Source organism: Glandiceps talaboti, chromosome 6 (genome assembly GCF_964340395.1).
Source record: "Glandiceps talaboti chromosome 6, keGlaTala1.1, whole genome shotgun sequence".
Classification (NCBI taxonomy): domain Eukaryota; kingdom Metazoa; phylum Hemichordata; class Enteropneusta; family Spengelidae; genus Glandiceps; species Glandiceps talaboti.
This window is the reverse complement of record NC_135554.1, coordinates 26,436,506-26,447,194: the sequence shown is the minus strand read 5'-3', so window position 1 is coordinate 26,447,194 and position 10,689 is coordinate 26,436,506.

The following is a 10,689-nucleotide window of genomic DNA, read 5'->3' as shown; positions in this document are numbered from 1 at the left end:
TACATTCAATGTTCGTACATTCATACTGTTCCAAATTAATAAATCAATTTGTCTGTAATCAACCAACGCACGCAGTCTCAATCGATGACCAATGAGTCCCCTTTGATTGCAATAATCCTTATGTCGTGTATTTGTTGTTCACGACGAATACTAATAACATGAGTATACTCTATAAATGAGGGGTTTGTAACTTAACTCATACATTTATTTTAATGGTTTTTTGACAATTATCATAATTACAATACGGTAGATTTGATGTTTGATCTTAGTGTTAAAGGTCAAGATTAAATTATATATATATATTACTAGTAGAAAGATTATATCTGATAATAAGGGTATAGACATTTTAATCTATTTCCTAGTCTTGTCTTCCAGTTCTCATAACAACTATATTGTTCAATTGGTAAGTTTTAATACAAAATGAGGTGCCATTCATTCTTGTTGTCATATGTTTTATTAACAGAAGTTGAGAGATACCAGCTACACTTCAACCATAACGTTGTTAAACACGATAGAAGGCTTGTGACCCTAAAGGTAAATTCTAGACCAAGTCTAATAATATCAACAGAAAGTTCATATCTGAAAATATAGAGGGTGTAGACACTTGAAATCCATTCCCTGTGTGTTTTCTATCTCACGATATACAAATGTATTGTACAGTTAGAATACTTATCAGATCATTCTGGTAGCTAATCGGTAGCAAACGGAATAAGAACCAAAAAAAACATGTGTATGTATCCAATATTATGTATCAATTTTGTACAGAAATCAGGCACTGTCGTAAGAGTAGTACAAATACTCTGTGGCGTCTGTGAAATGGTTAGACTTTGAAGAACGTTATATGGTCAAGATCAAGGTCAAATCTAATGATAGTCACAAAGGTAGTTTCTTATGAATAGCTGAATCTCATTGTAATAAAGTTCCTTCACTGTTTTACAAATAATGTAACTTTCAAGTTAAACTTTATTTCGAAATACATAATGGAATCATTCAGATAAACGTTTTCAGATAAAAAAAAAACAATAACGATGAGGAAAAATGACTAATCAGGTAGATGGGTGTTTGATAAAATTTGATATGTGAGTTTATGACCCTGCCTATGCCAGGTTTTTTTTGTCAAAAATACCTTTGTTATATCTGATTCTGTAATAACTAAAAACATTGAAAACATTAAAATTATTTATCCAACAAGATTATGCATGTCTATATTTGTCCAAAATATATCGCTATGGGTTGCTAGATCCGATCAGTACTTACTTGTTTAAAGAAAATCGATGGCGTTTACATGTAAGTAGATGCATGTGTATCACAGATTTCATTGTGAAGACTCAAATGTGGATTACAAATGTCCGCGTTTCACATATATGTCTCTTAGTATGATTTTTAAAAAGAAATTCATAAATGTAGACAAGGAATAGGTCGCATACAAAGCTGTGGGGCGGAAATAATGGAGCGATTTATTGAAGTTGTCAAGCGTTGTGAACCCAAAGGTACGTTGTCGACTATTGACTGCAATACTTCAAACAGAGGCATTGCAATTGATGTAGTCAAAGTAAAAGAAGCATGATGTGCATTTGGAACATTTAAACAATATTGAACTTAGAGCACTTAATATAACAGTGTGTGAATGAATGAATGAAATTCAAGGTACCGGAGAGTGCATACAACTTCTTTGCACATGGTCTGCTTTCCTACAAACTCAAATATTCAAAATCACATTGATTTCGTATACAAGAAAATGGCGAATTATATTTTCAGGCCCGAGTGTAGTAAACTTTTGAAGAAAGATACTTTTTTTAATTGATATGTCTACCGAACGCACTAAATCTTAGATAAGCTTAAAGAACAAGGCAGCCTTCCTAGTTGCACTGAGATTACATGGTGAATGTCACTTTAATGAAAGGATTGTATTCCTCCCATTTGTCATGGTCAGAGAATGTATAAGAACTGATGTCTTTTGTTTAGTTGTTAGAAGTAAAACATTATTGAAGTTCTTTTTCTCTATAACACTGATTGGTTTCATTGTGAAGGATTATGTCGACTGGTGTTTTTACGGTTCCATTCCCACAAATAACACCTTAAGAATTATTTTGTGTTTTTGAGCTGCAGCAATACCATTTATCCTCACCTGCTAAGGAAATCAGACACAGTAAAGCAAGTCAAAGATCAAAGGAAGTCTTGTCAAAGTTATTTACAGTAGTCACGACAAAATGTTAGATCATAAAACCAGGATAATGGTTTGAAGAAGTTACCAGCTTAGTTGGCTTTTTTGAATTGTCACATTTACGCAGGATAATCAAATTGAATTTATGTTAACGGTTTTATTTCTTTATTACAATTTATGTTTGACGCTAAAAATAAGAAAATGGGTCTGACTTTAAATCAGAATAGATGGTATACTTTAGCATAAAGGCAAAGTTGGAGAGAAACAGGTAGAGATACATTTGCGTTTGACGAGAACTTTCTAATGACACAAATTAGCCAAGCTTGTCAAGTCTAAATTGAGACAGTTACTTCTTTATCGACATTATTTGCATAAACGGAAACAAAAAGTCATGCCAAGTACAGTCAGTCGATCAACCAAGGCATGACGGAGTTAACTGATACGTACGTACGTGTGTCTAAATGTGAGTTCATTCACAAAAGCCGCATACTAAGGTATTTTACTGGAACTGTTATGGATTATTTTATTCTTTGTTTGGTGATAAAACTTGGTGTCAAACTTGGTGAAGTCAAGTCTACATCAATTTACAACATTTAATTGAAGCGTCAATTACAAATAAAACTAGATTTAGTTAAGCACTACTACTGAACTAGTATCTACTTCATATATTTTTTTCATTTGCTTTCTTTCCTCTTCATAAAACTACCACAGGAGGGGTATTCTGACCGACAAGATTCTTTTCCTTTTGGCAAAGCAATTTTTCAACAACAGAAAAGAAGACAAATGATAATGATACAAGTAAGATTACTTCACGGGGCACGACATACCTACCCTATTTTCTGAAGGCCTGTTATCGGAAACACATTGTGGTTTGCCTAAGTGTAATTCTTAATTGAATAAGTTAGAGGTGTGAAATATCTATTTTAGCACCAAGTCATTCCATTATCCCATAAATGATTTAATCGATTCAACTTTAAAAGTCACAGGTTCAATTTCAGTATAATCACAGCTCACGATTTTGAGATAGGTTTCGGAATCATTTCAAGTGCAGCCCCGATGACCATTCACATTGTTCCCTATCAAAAAAGTGTTTACTCTGTTACAATGTCCTTATGTTAAATAATAAAATAGGGATCATAAATGAATATAAACAATTTGTCATTTTCCAATGACGGCCTAGACCTGCGAAAATTTCCGAGGAAAATGGAAAGCTAAATTAACTTTAAAATATAAACGTTATCCCTTAAGAAATACGCCACGTAAGAGAATTTGCCATGTATGTCTACAGGTTTTAAAATAATACTTACATGTACATGTGTATTTAACAGTAAGAATTTGAAAACTGGTCGTCTGAACTTGCCATGTTGCTGGAAATGATAGTCTTGCATATCGTATGTCTACTTATTAATTTGTTTCAAGGTTTACAAAGTCATTTAATTATTTATTTTTATTTTGTTTAATAAGCTCAGACTGAACATAATACTAAGGGTAAAAATATATTCATAAAACAATCTCATAAGATGTATAGTCGTATGATGACTACATTATGCTTTGATAAATTCGTTAATGTATCGTAACTTTACTTTGTTGAAAGCATGTTCGTGATTTATCAGCTGATACATAATCTCACATTATTATTTTCTCCTTTTTAATAGCTGATTTATTAAGTGATGTGTATAACCCTAATTATTTGCCTCTCGTTTAAAAGCCATTTCGTTTATTAATACCCAATTCAAAATCTTAGTTCAAATGTATCTTCCATCATGAATACAATTGATGAGTGTGGTAATATTTTCCCTTCAAATCTAGAGTAATATTTCAAAGTCGCAAAGTGTTTCAGTAATGAATTGACGTTTTCCATCAGTTTGGCACATCGCATTATTCAAGTTTCAAGAGTTATTCAACTACCTGTCATTCGTTCATTATCTCCACAGAACGTTAGATATATGGGAACAAGGGTTTAGAATCTCGATAAAAATAGTAGGCCATCTAATAACAGGTATCTATACATAAGTTATCTTAGTTCCGTGTCAATGCTAATCCCAACCTTGTTCATGTTCTGGTTAGGTGCATATATATCATTCTAAGTAACCAATCAAAGAATGTAGATGAACGCGTAATTTAAATTATACATTTCAGCATATGTATCTATCAGTGGCTTTGTTTCATTGACTTGAATTATAAGCAGATAGCTAGATATATTTTAATAGCTGCTATGTAATTTCAACAACGCTACGAACTTCTTTATGTACACTCTATGCTTATTAAACGTTGATGGTCTTAATAGTAGTTTTTTTCAGACATACCTATTGACAAAATAACTTTTAATATACGGAAAAACTCAAGAGATCAATTTGAAAATCAATTGGAGGGAGTTCTCTTTCTAAAGGGTATTATATCATTTAAATTAGGAACTGATTAGATCAAATACACAATGGGAAAGGTGAGATATATATCTTGCAACCATTACTTGATATTACTTGCCATTATATTTCTTTAGGGAAAATATAAATCCATGAAATATCCCTTTCGTCTTCTCTAGTTAAGACCCTAGAGTCAATGATTGTTAACTCATTTTTTTCCGATTTCTCCTTATAGACGGCTCTAGAGACAAACTTAATTAGAAAATCACCTAACGCATATAAGAAAGTCCTGCGACGTGAATGTTTGGACGACAGTTGTGAATTCTCGATGGGTTTTCGATTATTTGATGTTTTTGCGAAGGCTACCAAAGTGTATATCCTGCAAAGATGGAACATTTGATGTGCTGCTACTGAAGTAAGACAAGTATCTATTCAACAAATTAGAAAACAGTCTTTAGTAGACGAAAAAAAGATAAACTCAACTGACCGACAAAGTATTTGTTGCTATTGCAATCATTAAAGATTACTTTAGTTGATTGACTGCTTAAGATACCTGCATAGTTGCTGGAGAATATAAGAATTGTCGTTACACTTCAGAGAAGTTGAATATTCATCGAAGTAAAGTATCAATAACGAAAATGGTTCCAAATTAATTTAGAGTACTGTTAATGACTCTGAGCTAAATTTGTTCGTAAATGTTAACAGTAATCATTGTTGCAGCACTTCTTTCATCATATGCCCAAGCATTGTTGCCCCTAGTTCTTTTATTTTTTGTATTTGATTTAATTTGTCTCTACATTTTAACCTAGGTATTGATCTATAGCAGAAGGTAAGAAGTGATACCAGATCAGTTATTGTAGTTTGAAGATAGGAGTAACGATGACACAGAAATTTGAATAACGGTTGGTTTAATAACCATGGTCTTGTCTCTATTCGATCCAAAGTGAATGCGTGACATTAAGTGGCCAAGTGATATACCTATTAAACTGTTATGTACTTGTCCAAACATAAAATCTAGTTGTGGTAACTACAATTTATTTATTTATTTATGTATTTATTTATTTATTTATTTATTTAATTCATTTATTTATTTATTTATGTATTTATTTATTTATTTATGTATTTATTTATTTACTTATCTATCTATCTATCTATCTATCTATTTGTTTATTTATTTATTTGAGACGTCTACAGGATTACCTCATTTATAGACATTCAGAAATTTGAAAAGACTAAAATACATTCAATAGGAACTGCTTTACCAGCAAACCACGGAAATAAGTTACTGTCATGCGTACATACATCAAGAAAAATGCTATTTTTCTAACTATAAGCAGTCAGGAGTCCGCAGTGTTCTTGCCAGGGCTTGAACTTGCAATATTCTCGCCTAAATTTAGATTATGTAGCGGATACTTTGTGTTCGTGCGAAAGATTGTCGCATAAACGTTTTTGTTGTAAGTGTACGCAAATAAAACAGTTTGGTTCAGTTTTGATGTACTACTACCGGTGAATATAAAAGCCTACAGATAGGGGTCTAAAAGTTGATTCAATGTTATAATTATTCACCAGACTTGCCTCGTCTGAAAATAAATCGACACAGAAATAGACGCGACGACACGACATCTCTCGAAATCACTCCTTCAACGTGCATGGACAATTAACAATGTCGTAATTTTGAGTCCCTAAACTTCGTCACCCAGTAAAACTATTGAAAACAGGTGAACCTTTTTTCCTTCCCAATTTTATCTATGTGCAATTTCTAATTAAAATTTGGAGATACTTTGTCGTTTTACTTTACGAATTCGGATACTGTGAATTCAACAATAAGGTCAAGCTAATAAAGCAAATATCAATCAGTCAATCAATCAATCAATCAGTGTTATGTAATGAAGTTGTTAATTTCCATTGTTTTATATCTATTGCCCCTAAATACAATTAAATCTCAGGATGAACACTTGAATAATAATATGGTTTATTGCAAGTGTTTAGGCCTTAGCCCATGACATAAAAATAGAAGTACAAGTATTCAGAGATAAGAGCATAACAACAACAAATTAATACAATAATGAAAAAGAGAAAGGAGAAAAGATACAGATCAACAAATTATGTTTCAACTTCCTTAGTAAAGTCGGACACCGTGAACCAACCTATACATATTATGTACTAATTTATCGGTTAGAACACTTGAATAAACCAGTATGAGAGGTGGTATGAGAGGCAGTGTCTGTCGTAAATTTATTGTAGGGTTGGTGATATCCCCTAAAATGCAAAATAATCACGCAAACTACAAACTTTATTATGACACCAGTTCCTTTATTACTTGTGTCACAGGCTGTGAGAGATAGTTTAACATTATAACAACATTAATATGATGTGTCGATGTTGCCCACAAGTCTTTTGTCCCATATTGACTAAATAATGCCCCATGATTTCTAGTGCAACGGGACAAATTATTTCACTCTGACAAAATCCTGACAAGAACATTGAAGGGGACAATATAAGACAAATGTGTGACTCCTGTCAAACGTTTATATACACTAGTTGATAATGCGTAAATACTAGATTTTACTAATGGGGATCCGACGACCCGAGGAAATCTTTATTCGGAAGATTACACCTATCCTACCGAACTTCAAAGATATTAGCCAGAAGCAGGATAAACTGTCTTGATGCGTGACTAAACTCTTAATTGACATTGCTAATTTTATTGATGAGGTATTCTCTCAGAGGAAAAGAAATCTATATAAATAAACCCTGCTACTGATGCAACAATATAGTTCTGTTTAATGTTATTTTAGCTGGTAGGACCTGAATGTAGCAATTCATATACATGTATATCATTTTGCTTATTATATTTACGAATAAGTTGATATGAAACAATTGAAAAACGAACCAACCAATAAGAATAACTTTACATACACCGTGCTAGACATGGGATTAAAAGCTTAAAATCTGTGATGTATGACTGTGTGTCCAGTGTCCTATGTATACAGTGACGTGTATGGAATTAGTATTGTGTCTTCATCCATCTCACTTATCATTTGCTGAGTGACTAGAAGTAGAACAGTTATGGATGATAAACATACTGTATAGCTTCTTGTACAGACACCTACTTAATATTCATTTTGTTTTAGTATTGTATTTCTTTAGACATTCACCTTGCTACCCACCATATGTCATATATATTCTTTTAAAAAGAGAAAGTTCACAAATGTCATGTATTTAATGGGTTATTTAACTCTTTAGTGACCTGGTTTCTATAACTCTGGTTAATTTCACCCTATATATATATATAGGTTCTAAAGAGTTAATACGTCGTGTAATCAACTTTGTGCTAAGTGAAATTTTCACAAAACAGTTGGTGGATTCTACTTTACATTGTCACTGCTAAATGTCATATAAGAAATGAAGTGTTTTGATATACCAATAACAGTCTTGTATTGAAGGGTATTCAAATACTCAAAACACGTCTTCTCTATTTCAAGCTTCTTCCAATACATTCAAGGACAGATTTCAAGCATTGGATAGAATTGTAAGACAAGTTTTTAGCTGTCATTTATTGTTATCATATATTTGATGCACTGAAACAATCGATGTCAAATTTCATGTAGGTGATATATCAAATAATGATTTTCAGATATCTGTTGACAACTTACTGATCCCTAACCACGTCTCAGAAATTTCCTGAGGGATGAAATACTGTGACGTATCCGATGAAGTAGATGTAGTGTTTCTAATAATTAATTGATTAATTAATTAATTAATTAATTAATCAATTAATCAATCAATCAATCAATTAATTAATTAATTAATTAATTAATTAATTAATTAATTACAATAATACCCTGTTATCAAATGTCTGAATTTAAAAAGGTCCCAGGCACACATTCTTTGTAATTCCCGACTGTGTATGGGTTGTGAGTACATAGATTCAAGAATCCCATATTTCAAGAATCCCATATTTGTTTCCATTTATTTTATGGCAACACACAAATTTGTTTAGGAAGTATATTGTTTATAGTAACATATAATTGCTTGACATTGTATAAACTTGTGATCATATCATATTACTTGCTCTATTGCATGCCTTGCTGTCTATACAATATAGCAGAGTCATTTGTAATACCATATTATTATTAAAAGATATTGCTGCTTCAATTTTTAGATACAGTTCCCTCCAAAAAGCACAGATAACTACTCTTCCGCTTTCCTTTGTACATATTTACCTTTTCTTGTGATATTACGTTGTTGTCTTTGTCGATGTTGTTGTTATTATTATTATAGTTGTTGTTGTTGTTGTTGTTGTTGTTGCTGCTGCTGCTTCTGCGTTGTTGTTGTTATTGTTGTTGTTGTTGTTGTAGTAGTAGTAGTAGTAGTAGTAATAGCAGTAGTTGTAGTAGTAGTAGTAGTAGTAGTAGTAGTAGTAGTAGTAGTTGTTGTTGTTGTTGTTGTTGTTGTTGTTGTTGTTGTTGTAACCTAGGATACTGATCTTACGTCAGTCTTTGTATTCGTCTTTCTATATTTGTCCTAGTGAATTCGATCGAGTCACGTTTTGTGTTTCTATTTTTTGCTGCGATCGTGATTAAGAATGTTGGTCACATAAATGCAAACTTAAAGGACAGGAAACTGGGATAGCATCCATAAAGACGAAATATTCAGGGCAGCCTGTTATTTAAAATGTTAACAAAATGTTGCAATGCTTATGAGACAACCCCCATCCCTGAGGACTTAGAATCAGGGGTATGCTTAGTAGAAATAATAATCCAGGTAGTCATAATTTACATCAATATTCAGATTGAATATATCTCTTGTCTTTATGTCAACATATTTCCGTTAGCCATTTGTCATTTCCGTTCATGCAGAAATGAAAATAAAAACATATAAATTTATAGTTAGTTATAAAGCTCGTTTCATGGTGTGACAATAATGAAACCATCATCATGGTTTAATTCTCGTTTGAACTGATTTGTGTGCTCAGGTGGAATAAAACTCAAATATTCGATGCATGATTTCCAATCGATCTCGTAAAAAACTGAGGAAAATACAAATCACTCGTAACGTAGGTACCAGCATGTCATTTTATATCATGCACATTCTATCACATATTACATTTTACGCCAGTCAATCATAATTATTCAACTGTCTATCGCCACAGTAACATTTATGTATCTGGAGTACACTGGGTAGAAACTGATTAATTGTAATATGATAGTGGTCGAAGTCACCTTCATTCACTGAGTCCGGCCTATCATGAGTACTGAGCAAGTTCACTTCCTCAACAATCTAGTCGAACTTTACCCTAGATCTTCTTAAAGTGACAGATGTGCCACTACGATTGTTTATATGTCTTCAAATTTGAAGCAGTACTTTCATTGTGAAAGGGTGGGTAATAACATTGTAAACTTAATATCGTCCACGTTTCATCATAAAGTCCAATGTAGTCCAATTTATTAAGGAGATGTTTGAGTAATTACAGATTTATTGAGAATCGTTGCATGTGCGTCCTAAATGATCATAAAGATAGCAAATGGAGATGTTTAAAGTAATACTTACACGAGTCCATAAACTGCAATGTTGCTGCAACTTATGCATGCAATTAATTTCTGCCTGGATATGGTGTAATTTATAGTGTACACATCTCCTCTGATGAACTTACGGTGGCTCCAACTGCTGTTGTCGTTCCGCTGTTACCTTTCCACAAGTAGGTTATCGGTGCAACATTTCACTTCTTTTGGTGGCAATTTTTCATTAGCAACTGTTCAAAATGTTATTGTTGTCGACTCCAATTGTAATGTCAGACACAATTTGACGCTGTACAAACAGTTACGACCGTCTTCCATGCACAGCTCTTTAACTTAGTCACATTGATATTGCTATGACGTTTCTGTCACCGTTCATCTTTCATGCGCGCGCACGTCATCAGTGACGACGTCAGCTATGGATATTTCCTCGTTGTCTGTGTTGAAAGAAATGTCTAAATCCTGTTTTCAGAAATACGAATAATGATGAACTACCTTTATTGTCAAATTACTGCAACTGACAGTTAGTGATGTACGAGAGTGACAATTGTAGCTTTACATGGAGTATCTAAAATAACATTACTACTTTTACATTCCATTGTAAACTGGTTAATTTATGGATATGGATAGGAATTACATAGTT